The sequence below is a fragment of the Thamnophis sirtalis genome, unplaced genomic scaffold (genome assembly GCF_051295495.1).
Source record: "Thamnophis sirtalis isolate CommonGarterSnake01/CBP01778 unplaced genomic scaffold, rThaSir2_p1.2 scaffold_4, whole genome shotgun sequence".
Lineage (NCBI taxonomy): Eukaryota > Metazoa > Chordata > Lepidosauria > Squamata > Natricidae > Thamnophis > Thamnophis sirtalis.
This window is the reverse complement of record NW_028261384.1, coordinates 76,091,864-76,114,298: the sequence shown is the minus strand read 5'-3', so window position 1 is coordinate 76,114,298 and position 22,435 is coordinate 76,091,864. Positions and strand designations below refer to the sequence as shown.

The 22,435-nt window shown below is 40.6% G+C and overlaps 1 pseudogene; it reads left to right on the top strand.

Annotated features, from left to right (window-relative positions):
• Positions 1 to 3,321: 3,321 nt before the first annotated feature.
• Positions 3,322 to 22,435, top strand: part of LOC148045921 (uncharacterized) — a 183,541-nt pseudogene continuing 164,427 nt past the window's right edge.

The window sequence follows — 22,435 nt, the reverse complement described above, 5'->3', positions numbered from 1 at the left end:
GGTTTAACTTATATGGCTATCCAATTCTGTGGTGGCATACAATAAATTAACAAGAAAGTAGGTAAACAAAAAAATAAATATATTTAGCATTGTAATACCAGCAATTAATATGCAATAATGAATTTGACTTACACCCACTGAAATGGGAGCTCCAATCACCTTTGTCCCAATGTTCGATTTAGCTGAACTGAATTTCCATCTACCAATGGATCCTAAATATTGGTGGCAAAGAATAGGAAAATCAAATGCATTCAGAACTTGTTTGTGAAACAGAATAATCTCTTATACAATCAGTGTACAGATTAGAACTTAATTGTCCACCAGTTGTAATTTTCTGAATGTGGTGATTAATTTTTAGCAATTTAATGTTACCAAATATAATATTACCAAAACACAGTTAAATAACTAGTTTGGGGAAAAATTAAATCTAAGCTGTTACTAATTGGTTTCTTTCAATTCACACCATTATTCACCAATAAACATATTTTGCCAATATTAGAATGTTGTTTAGTGTTGAATTATATAGATTGAGGCATTTAATGAACTCTTCATATACAGTCATTAACTGGGAATCTAGATAATAGTGGCAGAATCTAGTCCACAATTTAACATCTTAAAGGTTTTGCTGTGGTCATGCTATGATCATTTCCTTGAATAATTAAGCTAGTAACTGTATCAAAGAAGGAGATAATGTTGCAATGATTTATGTGTAACAAACCCCTTCTAGTTCCTCTCTTATTGGTAGCATAGCTATACAAGTGGTTACAAACACACAGCTTGATAATATATTCAAAGACTATGCCCAATGTAGACATTAAGCTGACAGATCTATAGTTTCCTCCGTCTTTCTGTTCTTATTTTTAAAGACATATGCAACTTCTGTTCTTTTTCAATCTTCTGGGGTTTCACACATCTGCCACAAGTTCTCAAAGATTACTGACAGTGGTTCGATGATCACAGGGTGAGTTTTGTCTCCTGGTAAGTGTAGCATTAATCAGTAGTGTCACTCAGATTACAACCATCTCCAACAATGAATAAGATTTTTCAGAAAAAGGTGCATTCAAAGATAGTATTCTCTCTTTATGTAAGTAATGTAATTAAATGCTATTTTTGTTGGTTTCTTCTTTTCACCCATCCCTTTTTATCTCCTTCTATTTAAGAACTCAGTATGTTCCTTTGGGAAGAAGAACTAAGCATTTCTTACTGAATTTTTCCAAGATACGTTTTTTTGAAAGGACATAATATCAAATAAGCCTCATGGCCATAATTTTAATCACAGTATGCTTGTTGTCTATATATTTATTATGTATTTATTACAGTATGTTAAACAATCTTCTTCATAATTCATGCCTACGTAAAATCAGATTTGCAATAACATGAAGAAATTTGATTTAAATAAAGTTATAATTGCTTTTGTGGTCCCCCTCCCTTGATATTTGCAATGCTATTCTTACAATCTAGGAATGTAAATAGCTTTATTTATATGTACCATATTCCTTACCAATAATGAGTAGCCCAACTACTAAGCTAATATTGAATTATTATTTATATACTGCCATTCCATAACTTTCACCAGTTTATAAATTTCTATAATATGCATAAAAGAATTCAACAAAATATAGTATAAAATTTTCAATTAGTTCTTGCATTTGCAGTACAGCAGAATACTAGAGATAAAAAAGCTGTACAAAAAAAATCCAAGTTAAAGCACCATCCTAAAGTGGGTTCAAGATAATTATTGGAAGACTGTAATTTACAGGTAAGATACAGAAAAGTGTTGGACCCTGACTCACTAACCTCATTCTTGTATATAACAAGTCTCCCCCTATCCTGAGCGGGATCAGCTTCAGCAGAATTAGTGACCCTGAGAGTACTTGGATACTTAGATACAAAGGGATTTGTCAATGAACAATATTATTTTGTATTATATCTGGAAGGGTAGCATGGCGACCACTTGCTTATAAAGTCACCAAGAGTTGGACCCAACTGAACAAATTTTATCTGGAAGACTACTGAAAGTGAATACACTACCACAGAAGTAGTGTTGTATGGTTATGACAGCTGTTATTTGCCAACTGTGGCTTCTTACAGTTTCAAAGGCTGTTATAAATGGAACACATTGTGATAAATTCTAAAAGTAATGAGGGCATGAGTTATTGTTAAGAAAGCCAGAAACTGGTTCAGCAAATGTTTTCCAAAATTGTTTCATCCCGGTTATCTACAAGATCCAGGAGAAGCTTTTAATGAGTTTCTGGGCAAACAGAACAAATTCAGATTCATCTTATTCTTTCCAATCTATTCCTACTAAGGCAAATAAATACCGGAAAAAGTAAGCCCAAGTATTACAGTATTTATCAACAAAAAGTTAAAAAATAAAAAAGTCAACAAAAGTCAAAGATAATTTTAAAAAGTTTCTTTCAAGATATAAATAACAAGAAAAAAGTCAAGGAAACAGTAGGATCATTAAAGAGATAAGAATAGCAAGGAAGTAATAGGCAGTAGAGAAATCAGACCTACTTAATTCATTCTTTGCATCAGTCTTCAGGCAAAAAGAAACTATAGTACAACCTAACAAAAATATAACTGTAAAATGTAGATTAGAAATAAAAATTAAAGTAAGCAAGAAAATGGTAAGAGTTCTGAAGGAACTGGCAGATGTTATCTTGGAAGCACTGTACCATGTCTTTCAGAAATCCTGAAGCACCAAGAAACTACTGAGGATTGGAAAAGAATTAATGTGGTCCCCATCTTCAAAAAAGGGAAGAAAAAAAATACCCAGGAAACTGCAAACCAATAAGCCTAACATCAATTAATGGGGAAATACTGGCAAAGATAATAATAATAATAATAATAATAATAATAATAATAATAATAACAACAACAATAACAACAACAACAACAACAACTATTGTCAGGCGAGAGTACACCAACAGAGTTAGGAAAATTTTGAAATCTAAATTGAATGGTGGAAATACAATCAAGGCCATAAATACCTGGGCAATACCAGTTATAAGATACACAGCTGGTATAGTTAACTGGACACAAGCTGATTTGGACCTTTTGGACCGAAAAACCAGGAAACTAATGACAATGCACTACAGTGTACATCCACGTGGTGATACTGATAGACTTTACCTGCCCTGAAAATCAGGTGGCAGAGGATTATTACAAGTGAAGCAAACAGTTGAAGAAGAAAAACATGCACTGGCTGATTATTTAAAAGAAAGTCAAGAACATCTATTAATCAAAGTAAAGAACAAAAATCTACTGAAGGCCCAACAGACGAAACAAGAATACAGAAAAGATGCGATAAAATCAAGAATGGAGAGTTGGCAGAACAAAGCACTGCATGGCCAATTTCTGGAAAAAATAAAAGATAAAGTGGACAGTGAACAAACTTGGTTATGGTTAACAACAGGTACATTAAAGAAAGAAACAGAGTCACTAATCCTGGCTGCGCAAGAACAAGCTATCCGCACAAATGCCATTAAGGCCAAAATCGAAAAATCCTCTGATGATGCCAAATGCAGACTTTGCAAAGAAGCTGATGAAACTGTTGATCACATACTCAGCTGCTGTAAAAAAATCACGCAGACTGATTATAAATTGCGGCACAATTCAGTAGCACAAATGATCCTTTGGAATTTGTGCAAAAATTATAATATTAAAACAGCAACAAACTGGTGGGAACATCAGCCTGAAAAAGTCACCGAAAATCAGATGGTCAAGATCTTGTGGGATTTCCGTATACAAACAGACAAAATACTGGCCCATAATACACCAGACATCACACTGGTTGAGAAAAATAAGGTCACAATCATAGACATCGCAATACCAGGTGATAGCAGGGTCGCCAAGAAGGAACATGAAAAAATCGCAAGATACCAGGACTTAAAAATCGAAATTCAATGACTATGGCACAAACCAGCAGTGATAATTCCAGTGGTAATTGGCACACTGGGTGCTATACCAAAAGCACTGGAATTACATTTAAAACAGTTAAAAATTGACAAAATTACCATCAGTCAAATGCAAAAAGCCGCACTGCTTGGATCTGCAGGCATATTACGAAAATACGTTACGATGTCCTAGGCCCCTGGGTGGGGCCCAACTAGTAACCAATGCCAAATCTGGCGAAACAACTGGCCGCTGTGATACAATTGTTATAATAATAATAATAAAAACAGACCTGTGAATATCTAGAAACAAAATTATAACTAGAAGCCAATATAAGTTTTTTTTAAAAAAAAACACAGATCAGGCCAAACTAATCTTATTTCATTTTTTGACAAAGTAAATAAATTAGTAGACCAGAGAAATTCTGTGGACCTAGTATACTTAGATTTCAGTAAAGCATTCTACAAAGTAGGCCAAACCTATTTCTTGGTAAGATAGAAAAATGTGGGACAGACAGCATCACCAGATGGGTTTGTAACTGACAAACGGTACTCAAAGAGTAATCCTTAATGATGATACAGCTACATGGAGGAAAGTAAGCAATGGGGTACCACAATGTTCTGTCTTAGGCCCAGTACTCTTCAATATCTTTATAAATGACTTATATGAGGGAATAGAAGGGGAACTCATCAAATTTGCAGATGATACTAAGCTGGCAGGAATAGCTAACATCCAGAAGACAAGCTCAGGATTTTTTTAGGTGAGACCTGGCTCAAAACCAGTAACTGTTGGAGTCCTAGTGGACGATCAATTAAGCAGCAATGTTTTGCAACAGCCAAAAAAGCTAATACAGTCCTTGATTGTATAAACAGAGGCAGAGAATCAAAATCTTGTGAAGTATTAGTATTACTTTATAAAGCCTTAATAAAACCATATCTGAAATACTGCATCCAGTTTTGGTTACCACATTATAAAAAAGATGTTGAGACTTGGAAAAAGTTCAAAGTATAGCAACTAACATAATTAAAGGTCTGGAGGCTATGAATAAGGTGACCAGACATCCCAATTTCGGCAGGACAGTCACGATTTCTAACAATTTGTCCCATGTCCTGGGGCATTTTAAAAAAGTCCCGATTTTCTAGCTTCATGTTGAAAGCCCAGTGGATTTGCTTAAGAAATCCTAACTGGGGCAAGACAAAAGACACTCTGTCTAACCCTCTCTCTGTCTCAGTACTTTCATTGAAGATATGAAAACGTTAAAGCAACAAAACGGACCCCCCCCTGCACCCCTTTTACCTCATTTTATAAGAAAAAATGACCCAGTACCATAGAGTTCCAGGAAATACTTGGCTAGAGAAGTAAGGACTGTTTTTTCCTGGATTTCCTGGAAGGGGAGGGGCACGGAGGTTGGAGGTCGCTTGTGTGGAAAAAATGGTGGCAAAATATTTCCCTTACTAATTTCACCATTTTAATTTGCACAGTTCTTTGTATTAACATCTATATCATTCTGGATTGACTTGGAGTGTCTGCCTGCTGGTAAGTGAGCCGGGTTTTTTTCTTTTATTTTTTTAATGTATTTTAAAATAATATTTTATTTATTGTGCATAGGATTTTTTAAAATAGTTTTATTCTCTGTGGATTCTTTTTTAAATTGTCTTAGACTATTTTAAAAAAGATTCTATCCAACAGAAATTGAAGTGAAACCATTATTAAAAATTGTATGCACAATACTTTGAAATATATTGTGCATAGAATTTTTAAAAATAATTTTACTTCAATTTATTATGTGTGGAATAGTTTGAAATGTTTTACTTCAATTTATTCTGTGTGGATTCTTTTTTTAAATTGTCTTAGACTATTTAAAAAAAGATTCTAGCCAAAATACAAAACACCAGCTGCAGTTATTCACTTAAGAACAGTGGCAAGAAAGGTGGTATAGTGACCAAAGTTACAATGGCATTGAAAAAAGTGATGACCATTTTTCACACTTAGCGACCATTTTCACACTTAGCGACTGTTGCAGCATCCTCATGGTCACGCAATCAAAATTTTGATGTTTGGCAACAGATTCGTATTTATGATGGTTTCAGTGTCCTGTGGTCATTTTAATTGCCTTTTGACAAAGTCAAATGGGGAAACCAGATTCACTTATGTTACTAACTTATCAGCTGCAGTTATTCACTTAAGAACTGTGGCAAGAAAGGTAGTATAGTGACCAAAGTTACAATGGCATTGAAAAAAGTGACTGATGACCATTTTCACACTTAGCAACCATTTTCACACTTAGCGACCGTTGCAGCATCCTCATGGTCATGTGATCAAATTTTGACATTTGGCAACAGTTACAATTTATAATTGTAAATTGTAGTTATGTTGAAATAAAAAAAATATTACAATACTATTTTTGCATTATATGAAAATTTTTGTTGCTCCGTATAATTTTTTTTATCAAGCCTCCCCCCCCGCCCAAGTCAAAGGTGTCCCTCTTTACCAATCTGAAAATCTGGTAACCTTAGCTATGAAGTACAGTTGCAGGAATTGGGTTTAGCTAGTCTAGAGAAATAAAGGACTAGGAATGACATGATAGCACTATTCCAGTAACTGAGGGGCTGCCAGAAAGAAGAGAGGTCAACTTATTTCCCAAAGTACTAGAAAGCAACACAAGAAAAAATGAATGGAAACTAGTGAATGAAAGACACAACCTGGAATTAAGGAGAAACTTCCTAACAGTGAGAACAATTAACCAGTGGAATAGTTTGTCCCCAGAAGTTGTAGTTGCTTCATCACTGGAAATTTTTAAGAAAAGATTAGACAGCCAATCTGAAATGGTTTAGGGTTTCCTGCCTGAGCAGGATCATTGGATTAGAAGACCTCCAAGGTCCCTTTCAACTATATTCTGATTGATTGAAGTATCTTTTTCCCAAAGAACAAAAAATAGGAAAAAATCATTTCTATTGAAATAAGAAACATGGTATGAAATTTATGGATATTTGTGTGATCTAAAAAGAAGGAAAGACAGACAAGTCTATCAAAATCAAACATCCATCAACCTCAGTAGAAATTACAAAAGGCCCACTCATACAGAATCATTTTGGTGGTACTTCATAAAATAAATACAGTACAGTTGCTTGGTGTATCTATGGAAGGAGGTTGTTCCAAAGAGTGGGCGGGGGGAAGTACAATCCAAAGGAGGATTGTCCTTGATCCATATACTTTTGATCTCTCATAGAGATGAGACTCTAAGCACAGAACCAACAGGAGAGAGCAATTCTACTGAATCAGTACCACCTGAAGCCAAGCCATATGTAGTATTTTAAGGCTGATAATGAACATTTTAAATTGGGCTTGCTAACCAGATATAGTCCTTGACTTATGGCAAAGCTCAAAATTTATGTTGCTGTGAGATATTTAAGTGAGATACGGTCCATTTTACAATTTTTCTTGCCACGGTTAAGTGAATCACTGCAACAGCACAGTTGTTAAGTGAATCCAGTTCCGCACTGAATTTGCTTGTCAGAAAGTTGCAGAAGCTGATCACATGACACTGTAACCACCATAAATATGAATTAGTTGCCAAACATCTGAATTTTGATCACATGACCACAGGAATGCTACAAGGGTCCTAAGTGTGAAAAACATACATAAATCATTTTTCAGTGATAGTATAACTCGATCAATCACTAAATGAACTGTTATAATGGAAAGTCCATAGAGATTAGATTTCACAAACAATATCAACTTCAAATCATTAACATTCTTACCACTGCATTTTGCAAGAGCTATGAATTCTGGATCAACATCAAAGGCATCCACATGTGAAGTGTCTATAATAGAGGAGATATGTAGAAATGAGACATGAATCACTGTCACCAGGAGCTCACAATGCCTATAGAGTGCATTTATTCTTCCATTTGCATCACCTACTAAATGTCTAGCCAAAGTATAGGCAGATGTTTGTCCCTACTATGTTTAGTTTGGTGCAGACTGTTTTTCACTGAAATTATATAACGCCTAGGAAATCCATGTGCTTTAATTTACATAACATATTGTTTTGTATATACACTTATCACCACTTCTTTGTTGCCACAGTCCATCTTAAACATTTTTTAAAAAAGTTTACAAGGCCTCAAATATCTTCAGCAATAAATACCTGAACAACAATATGATTTGGCACTTAGCATGTAGTCATAGCCTTCTCCTATTAGCTTGATGTGTATTTTATTTTTTATCTTTTAAAATATTATATTTTTAATCAGGTTATGGTCATAGATCCATAATCAAGTCAAAGAGCTTTGTCTAGTTTGCACTAACAAATGTATTGCATAAATATAAATATTTGGCTATTCCGCCATATATGCATATATATTATATGTATAAATAATTATTGATAAATATAAATCATAGACAACAGCATCTTTCTTCCTATTGGTTTTCTCTTTTTCAGGAATTCCATTCAATATCACAGTTATTGATATAAAATAAATTATATTACTTTAGTTTCCCATGTAATTTTGCAGATGTTACTCTCAAATGTGCTTTACATGAGATAAAATGTGCTTGTCAGCTCTGATTTCAGAAGCTGATCAATGTGTAGCCAAGGGTTTTGACTGTGCATTTCCAGAACCTAGAACAATGTTTTTTTAATTATAGTAGAAGTTTTTTTTTATCAATCTCTGATTATGTTTTGTCTTGAGATAATGAAAGACATTAGAACCTTTCAGTGCAAAACAATCCCTTTGTTGAATGCTTGTCTTGGCCTCTAGTAGTCTCAGCGTGTAGTCTTAATATTGAATTTCCAGTGGTTCATACAGGGCTTCACTTACTGCCAGGCAAGACAAATACTTGATGATGAAAATTTGAAGTGACAATTACTTTCAGCTCAGGAGGATCCTAAGAAGTCAAGCAGTGAGCTTAAAAGACACAATAAAAAATGAGTAAACATTCACCAAAAATAGTGTAGGCTAGTAAATTGTGAGGGGGGGACCGTTTCTGTCATAACCCGGAAATGCTAATAGATAAACCCACTCTGGGATGTAAATTTTGCACTATTTGCTGTTACAGAAGAATGGTAACTTTAAGATACTAAGTTATAGAAATTAATTCTTTTAGTGACACTCTTGTGTCTATAAGAGTCTCCAGTTATGACTCTAAAGTTATGTTTATTAAGCCTACCAATCAAAAAGTGAATATTGTTCACCAACATCTAGAAGCTTATGAAAAATCAATTAACACTACAACTACTTCATAAATTATAAACAAAAACAATCTAATAATGGAAAATTAAATAGTTCAGCATCCATAGTCAAGAAAGCTAGGAAAATAAAATCAACATGCTTCATAGGCATGACCAGAAAATAATGTAAGATAATGTGCATCAAGATGTCTACTTCAGCATGCAATATTTCTTAAATACAGGTTCTACCTGGCAGGCTTAATAATAAGAACAAGACAACTTGCTGTCCACTGATTCATTCAGTTTGGAAGTATTCCTTATCTAAACAAAGGAACAGAATGAGCATAGGCAGGTAAAAAAAGCAGTGGGAGTAAAAACAACTTTTCACTTCCTACTGCTTTGCCATTGAGTTTCTTTGGAGTGGGGGACTGGCAGGGAGCACAAAAAAACTTCCTTCCTTCCTCCTCCTCCTCCCTCTCTCCCTTCCTGCTTCCCTCCCATTGAGGACAGGAAGGCAGGCAACAAGGGTCAGGATGCATAAATGGGTGTCAAAGATGTCACAAGACTTGGGAAGGGTATATTGGGGGGCAGCATAGGTCAGAAAGAATGCCTAAGGGCTTGAAAGTACATAAGAAGTACTTCATCAGGGACAGCATGCCATGATAGCATAGGTCAGGAAGAGAACTCAAGAGATTCTTCAAAGGCTCTGGAAAGGTAGGGGAACACTGGTTGGGAAGGATTGTGCCATGCACAGGAGATACTAGACAATTCAAGGAAGGTGTGCAGGGGGAAGGTACAGACCATGGCCCACACCAAATCCCCTAGACGGAAGGAACGGGGAGGGGTGACCCCCAGGTTGCACGACTGGTCCCCTGAATAGAGCGGGTGAAGCCTATCCAGGGGGTCCGCAGGCGCCGGCCCATCAAGAGCTCCACGGGGCTTTTGTTGGTTGTTGGGCAGGGGGTGGAGTGTTGGCTTAGTAAGTAAGCCGCCACCCTCGTCTGCCAATCGCCCCGGTCCATGCGGCCCAGTGCCTCCTTCGCTGAGCGGACCGCCCGCTCCACCCGGCCATTGCAGGCCGGGTGGTACGGGGCTGTGGGCGCATGCTGGATCCCTTGATCGGCCAAGAACCCCTGGAATGTGGTAAAGGTGAATTGCGGCCCGTTGTCTGAGACTAGGACGTCCAGCAACCCGTGGGTTGCGAACAACCGGCGCAGGGCCCTGACCATACTCTTGGCTGTGGTGGAGGTCATAAGGATGAGCTCCACCCACCGAGAGTAGGCATCTACCACAATCAGGAAGTTCTGGCCGTGAAAGGGGCTGGCAAAATTGACGTGGAGGTGTGACCACGGGCCTCTCGGAGCCTCCCACTCTCGAGCAGGCCTGGCTGGGGGGGTTGGGCTGGGAGAGCTGGCAGGTGGTGCAGCGGCCTACATAGGCCGCTATCTCAGTCTAGCAAAGGCCACCAGACATAGCTGCGGGCTAATGCCTTCATTCGCGCTATGCCTGGGTGGTCCTTGTGGAGCAGAGGCAGGACCTGGGGCCGGAGCGCGGTAGGGATCACAACCCGATCCCCCCAGATGAGACAGCCCCCGTGGAGGGAGAGCCCAGCTTGCTGGGCCTTGAATGGCCGGAAGCAATCGGCCACCTTGTCCATGGGCCATCCCCTCAGCACCCAAGAGCAGACCTGGGTGAGGACTGGAAGGCCTTGGTGTGGGCCGTGACATCCGTGGCTGTAATGGGCAGGCCGGAGGATGCGATTAAGAGGACTGACAGGGAAAGCACGGGGCGGGGTCAGTCTCAGGCAGGGGGCAGCGGCTAAGGGCATCAGCGTGCCCTAGCTGCTTGCCTGGACGGTAGAGCAGCGTATAGGTGTATGCTGCGAGGAACTCCGTCCAGCGTGTCATCCTGGGAGATAGGATAGGGGGGGGGTCAGCTTGTCACCTGCCAAAAGCCCAAGGAGAGCCTTATGGTCAGTGACAAGGGTAAAGTGCCGACCATAGAGATAGTCATGGAACTTTTTAACCCCGGACACTGCAGCCAGAGCCTCCTTGTCTATCTGGCTGTAGTTGCGCTCCGTGGAGGAGAGTGTCCGGGAGTAAAAAGCCACAGGGGCTTCTGAGCCATTTTGGAGGACATGGCTCAGAACCACCCCCAGACCATAGGGGGGGGTCACACGCTAGCGTCAATGGCAGCTTGTTGTTATACTGTACTAAGACAGCTGATGACGTAAGCGTGGCTTTGACAGCCACGAACGCATGCACTTCACAGCTGCCCCAGCGCCAGGTCGCTGATCGGTCGAGCAACCGATGCAGCGGCTCGACTAGTGACACCTTGTGTGGCACGAACGGCGCATAGAAATTCAAAAGCCCCAGGAACGCCTGCAGCTCCGCCTTGGAGGTGGGAGTGGGGGCGTTCCTAATGGCAGACACCTTAGAAGGCGTAGGGTGGATTCCTTGGGCATCAATTAAGAAGCCCAAGAACTCCACTCTGGGAACAGCAAATGAACATTTGCTGCGTTTCAATTTTAAGCCTGCGCCCCTAAAATGCAGGAGGACCTTCCTGAGCATCTCGATGAGTTCTGAGCGGCTGGAAGCAGCGATCAGAATGTCATCGAAATATGGAACCACGCCAGGGAGCCCATGGAGCAGCTGCTCCATGAGGCTCTGGAAGATCCCCAGGGCCAAGGAAACGCCAAATATCAGGCGGTGGCAACGAAAAGCCCCATGATGGGTGATGATGGTCTGGGCACCCACCGCATCGTCATCCACCGGGAGCTGTTGGTAGGCCTGTGCCATATCCAGTTTGGCAAATGTGCAGCCCTGCCCCAGGGAATTGAGCAGGTGCTGCACCACAGGGACTGGATAGGGGTTTGCTGAAGAGCAAGGTTGATCGTTGACTTGTAGTTGGCACAGATCTGCACTGACCCATCTGGTTTGACTGGGACCACGATTGGGGTCTCCCAGCGCGAATGGTCGACGGGTTCGAGTACGCCCTGCGCCAAAAGTTTGTCAAGTTCAGCGTCAACCTTAGCTCTTAAGGCAAAAGGCACCCTGCGGACCTTAAGCCAAATTGGAGCAACCTGGGGATCGAGGTTGAGGGAGATGGGGTGCCCTTGCAAGAGCCTAGCTGGCCGTCAAAGACATCAGAGAACTCCAAGAGGACGTCCTCTAGAGAGGAGAGAACCACGCTATGCACCCCCCCCGATAGAGAGACCCAAGGCAGGGAACCAATCAAGGCCAAGCAACGCAGGGAGGGAATTTTTAACAATTAGGATGGGCAGTCGCCCATGAAAAGTCCCATAGTCAACATGGATGGGAAAGGACCCCAGGGTGGGAATGAGAGTCCCCTGGTAGTCCCTAAGGGACATGTCCACTGGTTGTAGCTGGGCACAGGAGATGTGGGGGCACAGACAGGAGAAGGCGGCCCAGGAGATCAGGGAGCGGGAGGAGCCAGAGTCCACCTCCATACGGCAAGGCTGACCTTCCAGTTGGAGTGAGGCTGAAACCTTCCGGGCTCCGGCGGATGCCTGGCTCACAGTTTCCCTGGCGATCTCCGGCTGGTGAACAGTGTGGCAGTCTTCAGCCCGCCGAGCGGGCCGCGGCTGGCGGCACGGCTGCGCTTGGGATGCGGCTGGCTGCTGCAGGAAGGACGGCGCAGGCAGAGAAGCACGGCAAACCTGGGCAACGTGCCCCTTTTTGTTGCAGCGGCGACAGATGATGTTTTTAAACGGGCAGGCCGTGCAGGCATGGCGGCCGCCACATCCAATGCACCCGGTGGCAGAAGAAGCAGCTGCTGCTGGTGGTGGTGGTGGACGCCTTGGCTGTGCTCTGAGCTGGCCAACAAGCTCATTGGAGAGGTCCTCTGGCGGCAGTAGCTCATCGACCAGGCAGGCTTGCGAGGCAGGTGGAGGGCACCCTGGCATCGGGGAAGGGAGTGGCGATGCCAGCTGCAGGCATTCCATGTCGTCCGTGGACTGCTCAGAGAGCTCCGCTGCTCGGGCAGCCTCCACGGCTTGCTGCATGGTGATGTTGTGGTGCCTTAACATGCGGCTTCTTAAATTTATGTCTTTAACGCCGCACATGAACTGCTCAACCAAGTTCTCGTCCAAATTCTGGAAGTCGCACTGAGCCGCTGTTACGCGGAGCGACTCCAGAAATTGGCTGATGCTTTCAGTTGGCTTTTGGACGCGGCGGCGAAAAGCGAAGCGGCGAGCGATGCGGGATGGCGCTGGGGCGTAGTGGCCCTTAAGCCTGGTCATCAGCGTGTCCCAACCGAGCATGTAGGCTGGCCGTGGTGCGGCTAAAGCTCTGGCTGACGCGAACATCGCGGGGCCGCAGCAGCTTAAAAAGAAACTACATTTTTCTTCTTCAGGCTGGTTGTGATTTTTTGACGCGATCAGGTAACATTCGAATCGCTCCATGAAACCTTCCCAGGTTTCACCAGCAGATCCGAACGGTGCAAAAGGTGGCAAAGCAGATGTCATGGTTGCCGATTGAGTCAGTTCAATGGCAGTAGATGGAGCGGAGAAAAAAAAATTTTCCTAGCATTTGCGCGCCGGCGGTTTAGACGCGGCTTGTGCGGCTGGCTAATTCTTTCTCGCTTGTTGTCTTAGGCTCTGCGGGAATCGCTGTATCCCACCCTCGTCGCCAGTTTTGAATATTGAAGGCGGACAGAAGACGCAAGAGCCAGGACTTCCAAACAGCAAGGGTTTATTGCATAGAACGAACAGATGACAGCGATTCAAAGAAGCAGAATCCGCGCCAAGGTATTTATATGTGGTTTGTAAAATGGGGAACCAATAGGGAGCCGGGTACTGTCCAGCAACTGCTGACGCAGTACCCCGGCCAATCAGAATGAGTTAGCTGGCTAGCAACAGACTATGCTGCGTCCCAGTCAATCAGGGCTCAGCATAGGCTGTTGCTGGCCCTTTAGGAGTTTTTACTAATATTCTACACCAAAGTTCATGGGATGCACATGGGTCAGGTGGGAGGGGTATGCAAGAGGGGCTGCATAGTCATGGAAGCCATGTGGTGGGGAGGCACAGGTTAATGAAAGCTGTCAGGGATGGCATGGGCTGGGAACATTGTGTAGAAATTCCTTCCTCCCTGTTTTTCCCTTCCTTCCCTTCTTTTTGTTTGTCCCTTCCCTTCTGAAGAAGGGAAGCTCTGAAGAAACCTCTTGGTTGAGAAGCAAAATGTCTTCAAGGAAAAAACAAGAAAGTCCAATTGCCTTTTGAAAAAACACCTTTGGGACTTCCTTTCCTTTCTTTCCCTTCAGTAAAGAGAAGTAAATAGCTGCTGCTGAGTGGGTAGGGAGCGATTGCATGAATGGCTGAAAAATTGTCACAAAACATTGAAAATGAAGATCACGTGATTACAGCAGCAGCAGGGCAGCAACACTGAAGCAGCCACAACTCTCCCAAATGTCATTTCCTTGGGAATAATAGACCCTGGCAATCTGTAAGTTAGCCAATTTTAAGTATGCCTTAGTTTGCAAAATTTTGCCCTATGATGCATGGTTCACCCAGTTAAAGACACAAGAGTCTTTGTAGTATATAAATGCCATTGCCATTATTTAGGTTCAGTTTGTTCTATAAGATGCACAACCATCAGAATGTGACCTCTGACCCTCACCAACTATAACCGTAAGATTGTAACTCTTAATGAGCAGGGGAAGATATTAAAACAGTATTTATATTAAAATTCTGCATTTTAATTTAATTTAAACTTATTTTAAGGCCATGCCCATCTTTTAATCTTGGTTCTGCCTATTTTTTTTTAGTGTAAATTGCTTTAAAAAACTTGACACAAGCAATGGTGCATTATCTTTAATTAGAGATGGTCATCTATAGCCATTGGAATTGTTTTATTTTCTCTGAATCTCTTTTGCCCTTATATTTCACATCCATAATATAGCTATCAATTTCTCTAGCTCTTCTCAAAATCTCTTCCCCAAACATTTACCATTGTTTACTTATCTACTCATCTTAGAGAATTCTTTCCTATACCTCAGATTAACTACTTTAATTCTTCTTGATATTCAACAACTTTACTGCAAAATCTGAATTGAAATAAAATTAAAATAAATTATTTCAATTTACTTCCATTTATAACTTTTCATTATATATCAACTCTTCTTCTGTTCTGTATCAAAAGATTTAATAATCTTTTGATTATCTTTTTACAACTAGAAACTATCTGTTTTTGTTTTAATTTATTTTTCTCCAAAAGTTTTTGCACTCTAATCATAATTGGAAGCCCATAATTATTGTATTCTGTGAAATGCATGCCTGCCTTACTAAGTTTTAAAAACATTATTACATTAAAATAATCTGCAAGAAAGTCTTGGAATAGCAGATAAAGCATAAAATAAATCGAAGCAATTTTCATTAATATGAAATAGTTAATGATATCGAGTGATGCTGATACATTAATATTTGCCAGTGATAAATACAGGGGTACATAGTCATGAAGACATTACCATTTTGAAATAAAACTTTGTGGTACAAAGGTCAGAGAGAGTGCTGGTATTGAATATTTATAGACCACTTCAAAGAAATTTTTGAAATATATTTCATTCTCCCCGCGATAAATTCTGAGATGCAGATTGCTATTACCCCAGATCAGGATTGAGGAGGTTAATGAAGGTGGCTTTTTGAAACACTATGCATGAATCATGAAATTAGGAATGGCCTCAGATGTCCCGGACCTCAGTTGACCTATGTATCAGTCCAACACTTTTGCAGATTGTACATTAGGAATTTAAAATTAATAAAGTAAACCACATTTAGAAGTGGTGCATAAGCCCAAGTAATATAATTATTAATTAATGGAACTGGTAGTACATTATTCCTAGTATCTGACTTTTCTAGGTTAAAAAACTGTACAGATTCCCATAATAAAGCTAAATACTAAAAATAATGTCTTGAGTATATAAGGGTGATTAAATAACTAGAATTTGCTCTCAAACTTAGAGGATTTGAATAAAGATATTCAGCATCAGAAGCTTTTGATATAGGATTTAAACTGAACATTTTCCCTATGGCTTACAGCTTTTCATAAAAATAATCTTGACAACTTTATTTGGAATTGAAACAAAAATCAAATAGAACACATTTTACCATTTCTGTGTCTAATATAAATAAAAAATAATGTTTTTATTAATAATGTCTTAGCCATATAGCACAAAAGATAAATTTTTGGAAAAAAGTATGCCTTGACTAGTGAAAATTGGAGATGCTCTTATTAGGCAAAGACTACTTGTTAGCAAGAAAGAAAGAAAAAGAAAAACTTGTCAAAACTTCCAGTTGATTATATTCCAGTAAACAGAGCAAGTGGGGGTGGCAACTACTGAATATCCATTAGAATAGAATAGAATAGAATAGAATAGAATAGAATTCTTTATTGGACAAGTGGATTGGACAAACAAGGAATTTGTCTTTGGTGCATATGCTGTCAGGTACATAACAGAAAAGATACATTTTTGACATTTTTGACATTTTATTGAGATTTATAGGCCGCCCTTCTCCCTGAGGGGACTCAGGGCGGCTTACAATCACAAGGGGAGGGGGTGCAGTACCAAGAGACAAACACTAGTGAACAAAATAAAATGGTAAACCACAACATGCATTCAACAGTCAACACTCGGGCGGGCAAATTGGAAACCTATCCCCAGGCCTGCTGGGAGAGCCAGGTCTTGAGGGCTGTGCGGAAGGTCTGGATAGTGGTGAGGGTACGAATCTCAACGGGGAGCTCGTTCCACAGGGTCGGAGCTGCAACAGAAAAGGCTCTCCTCCGTGTAGTCGCCAGTCGACATTGACTGCCGGATGGAATTTGGAGGAGGCCCAGCCTGTGCGATTTAATCGGTCGGAGGGAGGTGATCGGCAGAAGGCGGTCTCTCAAATATCCAGATCCACTACCATGGAGTGCTTTAAAGGTGGTCATCAATACCCTGAAGCGCACCCGGAGACCGACAGGTAGCCAGTGCAGCTCGCGGAGGATGGGTGTAATGTGGGCGAACCACGGTGCGCCCACTATCACTCGCGCGGCTGCATTCTGGACTAACTGCAGTCGCCGGATGCTCTTCAAGGGCAACCCCATGTAGAGCCCATTGCAGTATTCCAGCCTAGAGATCACAAGGGCTCGAGTGACTGTTGCGAGAGCCTCCCGGTTCAGGTAGGGCCGTAACTGGTGGACCAGGCGAACCTGGGCAAATGCCCCCCTGGTCACAGCCGACAGCTGATGGTCGAAAGTCAGCTGTGAATCCAGGAGGACTCCTAAGTTATGGACCCTGTCTGAGGGGTATAAAATTTGACCCCCCAGCCTGAGTGTTGGAATGTCAGCCAAATTATTGGGAGGGAAGCACAACAGCCACTCGGTCTTGTATACCTTCATCTTGAATCATAAGGTACAACACTTAATGATAGTTATAGGGTACAAGTAAGCAATCAAATCATACTAGGAAACAATCAATATAAATCATAACGATATAACAACAATGTTACAGTCATACAGTCATAAGTGGGAGGAGATGGGTGATAGGTGGGTGATTTAAAATACTTTTATATTCTTAGCCAAATGGTCACATTACAGAACTCCCTTCTACCAAATGGCCATTAATGATTATTTTAATAATTAGATAAATGATATCTAATTATTTATAATAATTTATCTTTATCTTATTTTAAGTTTATATTAATGAAATGTCTTGCCGCTTGCATAAGTTTTCTTAAGAATTCTTTTCAAAAATTCTCTTTGATTGTTCCACTGAACAATTGCACTTTTCTCTCTTTCATTTATTGCAATAGTGATGATTGACCGCCCCCAACCCAAAAAATAAGATTCCAAATTGGCATTTCCCCCAATTTTTAAAGTATATTTAATTCTACTTAATTATAGGTATAAATATATTACTTACAAATAATGAGTATAACAAATAATAACACTATCTTGATGTGATTGTGGTATATGCTCTGAGATAAATGAGAACTGCACCAGAGATTCAAATATACTAGACAGGCCTCATCAGGGAAGCCAGATGGGAATGTCTATCTCCTAAAAGAGCTGGTGAGGTGTAATTTACAGAAACCCATGCTGGATAGGTGGTCACCTGGGTCCAGCAAGGATTATTCTAGATGTTGGACATCCTGGACATTTGGTAACAAATGAGCTCCCAAATTTAGAAACATTCACTGAGCAAAGAGATCTGCAGCTGCAGGACTACTAGAAGAAAAAAGTGTCTAAACATACAAGAATAGAAATGGAAAGAAATAATGGTATGTTATTACAAATCAAGTCCAGCAAAAAGAGGACATCTGAAAAGTTGTTCTGGGAAGAACAACTTCCAATGTCAGAAACAACAAAACATAGTCCAGAAAATAAATTTATAATACCAAATAAAGTATTCACAAAAACAGAATCCAAAGAACTGCAAAAATCTTACCCAGGGGAAAGAAATCAAAGTCTTGCCATAAGTAGCTCAATTGTAGAGGCAATCTAGAGGGCAGTAGTAGTAGAAGAGCCAACTTAGCTACTCAGTCATTTTCATTCCCAAACAAGGCATTCTTTCCTCTGTTTTCTCCTCAAAAAGAAAAAAAGCCCTCTAAATTAAAAGAGAAGGTAAAGGTAGAAAAAAAGGAAGAAAATAACTAGCACCAAGTTGGATGGAATCTGTTACTGTGATAATGGAGGGTATCTTTGAAAAACTTGGAATACCAAATTGGAAACAAAACCTTGTTGAGAAGGGCTGTCTCTGTAATGACTAGGAATCAACAATTACTTGGTAGCACATAGTCAATCAGAGGGATTTGAAAGTGTACTGAATATGTAAGAAAAAGGAGTGGCACATAATGTAATAAATTCTTACAGCAACATCCATACTGAACTACCATAATACCAAAATGGTAACATTTGCACCAGGAACATTATGATATATGTTTCACCTTTTTTATTTTACTTTGAAATATTACAATATGGAGAGTTCATCACATATTCCACCATTAGCTATAGTATTTATCTATTTGTATTTCCTATTTCTTATGTGTTCTTAGGCAAATCCAGTCATAGTGCTTGAGAATAAAAACAGAGAGTGGCTTAGAAGTGCCAGTTAAAGAGCAGCAACAGGGGAAAAAAGGCAAAGCCACAGTGTGCAAAGACCTCCTGGGACACTCAGTTTGATTATCACATAAGAAAAACTAGTGCCAATCCATTTCTTTTGTCCCACCTATAATTATCAAAAAAATGGTGATTTTCATAAATCACATGCTTTATTTTTTTCCTGAATTTATTAAGATTCTTTTATAGGAGAATCACAATAATATCTCACAATTTAATTAATTATGAAGGGTACTGTTTGATTAATGTGACTTCTGCCCTGCAATGAACTTTACAGTTTCCAATTTACTCAAGTTTTCATGTGATCAGGAAGGGATGAGTCTTCTGGTCTTCCAATGATACATGCATTGATTTTTTAATTGAATGAAAAAAGACAATTCTGCAGAAAAATATATGCATGTAGTTACTAAAAAGTTGATAATGATCCTGTAGGGAACCCCCCTCCCCAAATTAAAATATTCTTTATTCTTAATATTAAAAAGAGGCAGGATAGAATATTTCCCTAGAAGGAGAAAAATCTTAACAAAGGCAGAAAGCAGCCCCAGTCTTCCTGCCATAGGAAAACAGTCTCAAGCAGAAGCTTGAAGAGACTGGTTTTTTTGGAGTGGAGAATGGAATGACCAATCTATTCATAAGCAAAGAGACTTCAAATAAGGAACATAATTAGGCAAGCCAAAGCTGACAAGATTAGCTCAGACAAACACCCTAGGGTTTGCATTTCCCCTTTGCTTATAGAGTCAGTCATGACCCCTACATGACCATACAGTAATATCAGTAATGTGCGGTGAGCTTCAGGGCCAGTGAGGCAAGCGCGAAAGCCCCGCCGAAGCCCCCCGCCACGTCTGCCATAGAGCAGGACACGTCCTGCTCTATGGTGGACACGGTGCCGGGACTTTAAAGCCCTGCTGCCACTTTAAAGCCCTGCCGCCGCATTCACCATAGAGCAGGACGTGGCGGCAGGGCTTTAAAGTGGCGGCAGGGCCCCGGCGGCAAGGCTTTAAATTCCCGGCGCAGGCGGATGCAGCCGGGGCCTGAGCTGCCATGGTTCCCCCCTCCCCAGGCAGCCAGCCCACCCAGCCCATTCCTCCCCTGGTGCGGCGAGCTCCAGCAGGCTAGACACAGGTGCAAGGGGCCTGGCAAAAGATAGCAAGTGCCAGCCCGCCACCACTGTGTCCAACAGGCCAGGCGTCTCATGTTTATGGCAGACATAAACCTGAGATGTCTGGCCTGTTGGACACAGCGGCGAGAACGTCTCTTCTGCTGCTGCGCTCCGCCGCCTCGCCTCTGCCTCCTCTGACCGCATCGCTGTGAAGAAAGAAACACACGCACACATACACACACAGAATAATTTTGAATCCCCCCTCCCTCCATCCAATTCACATACCTTTTCCAGCTGTGGATTTCAACTCTTCTCTTGTCCGCCCGCCATGATGAAAATGTAAAAAATTAAATAAAAAAGCAACTTACTTAGCTTAGGCATGATTTGCTGCTCCCTGATCAGGAGGCAGGAGAATCATGTGCCTCCTTTGCATAAGGAATTTTTCGCCTTTTAACCCTTGCATAACTTCCTTATGCAAAGGAGGTCCATAGTTCTCTCGCCTCCCCCTGCAGTTAGCACTAAGCAGACTCAGAGTCACTGTGAGTCTGGCAGCAACTACCTTACCCTTTTTAATTATTTTAAATATTCTTTTCTTTTTCTCATGACACTGGTGAGGCCCCGCCTCCCCTGCCTCCCCTTCCTGTACGTCCCTGAGGAATAACAACCATTAAAATATTATCAATGAACACATGAACAAGCATCTCAATCACAAAGAATGTATAAAAGTCCACCTATCTCAACTCCATTTTGTCAGCCACCCCAGAAACATGCTGCTGTTACTGAAGTTTTTCGAATCCAAATAAAAAGACAGATAACTTCTTTCCTGCAGCCAGCATCCATTTTATTTCCAGCATCTCCCTGCTTGGAACCAAACTGTATTTTTCTTCCAACAATCCCATATATCATCCATTCATTCTTTTAAGAAATACCGTATTTTTCAGACTATAAGACACACCAGCTTTTGGGGAGGAAAACAAGGGGGTGGGTGGGAAATCTCCCTCTGCTTCCCAACATCCATCCAGTATTCATCTGGTCCATTTGCTGTAGCCCATTTGCCACCAGCGCCCATTTGCCACAGCCCATTTGCTACCACCCATTGGCCACCACCGCTGCCCATTTGCCGCCACCTGTTTGCCACTTCTATGGCCTTTTTTCTGCCACCACCACAGATTGTTCTAGAACAGCTGATCAGCGCTTCACCAACTACCCCTCCCCCCTGGAAATTTCAGAGTATCAGACACAGATATATTTCCATCCACTTTTTGGGTGTGTGTGCATCTTATACTCCAAAAAATATGGTTTATTGGCCTGGATTCAAAGCAGTCTTGTCCATATGTCCATTAAAAATGCTTTTTAGAACTTAAGACTCTATAGATGCTGATGAACTACAATTCTCAGTATTATTTTTATCAGTCTTGATGTCCAGGGTTGTTTGGAATAATACCTAAGGAACTTCTGAGAGTCTTTGTATTTCCTCATCATGTCTTTATTGCAATATTTTAAAAATAAAGCTCATTTCCCGTATTCTTCATTGTGCAACTGTATATGTTAACATTCAACACTAGATGGGGCTATTTATTCTATTTTTTATGCATTCTGGAAACATCTAATTGCCTATTGACCACACATGGCTGTATCATAGACAAATCCTAATTTTGCAAGTTGCTAATATGCTTAGCGTAATAAATTCATCAGTTCTTACAAAACCTTTCAAATAAAGAATTTCTTTTTAAAAAGGATGACTAGGAAAAGAAAGAGTGCTAATATTGTGGCATTGTTACTGATTTAATACATAACCCACATACACATAAACATCTTGAACACATTATGGAGCTGATATGCTGAAAAGAGCGCACCAGGTAATATTAACTTTCAAGAATGCAATAAAAATCCTACTAAGGGAATAACAAAGTATTGGTAATGTTCAGTTTATCTTATGTGGTCATACCAATGATAGCAACCATTTTGTGATTAAGCAAATCACACATAAAACTATTTTAATTGTTTCACTATTTAAATGTCATCCCCACTGCAAATGTGGCCCAATTCAAATCAGTTTCACGAATATTCATTTCATGAATATTGTTCCAGCTAAATAAATTATCTTTCAACTTTTATCTGAAACTATATTTTAAAAAATTATTATGAATT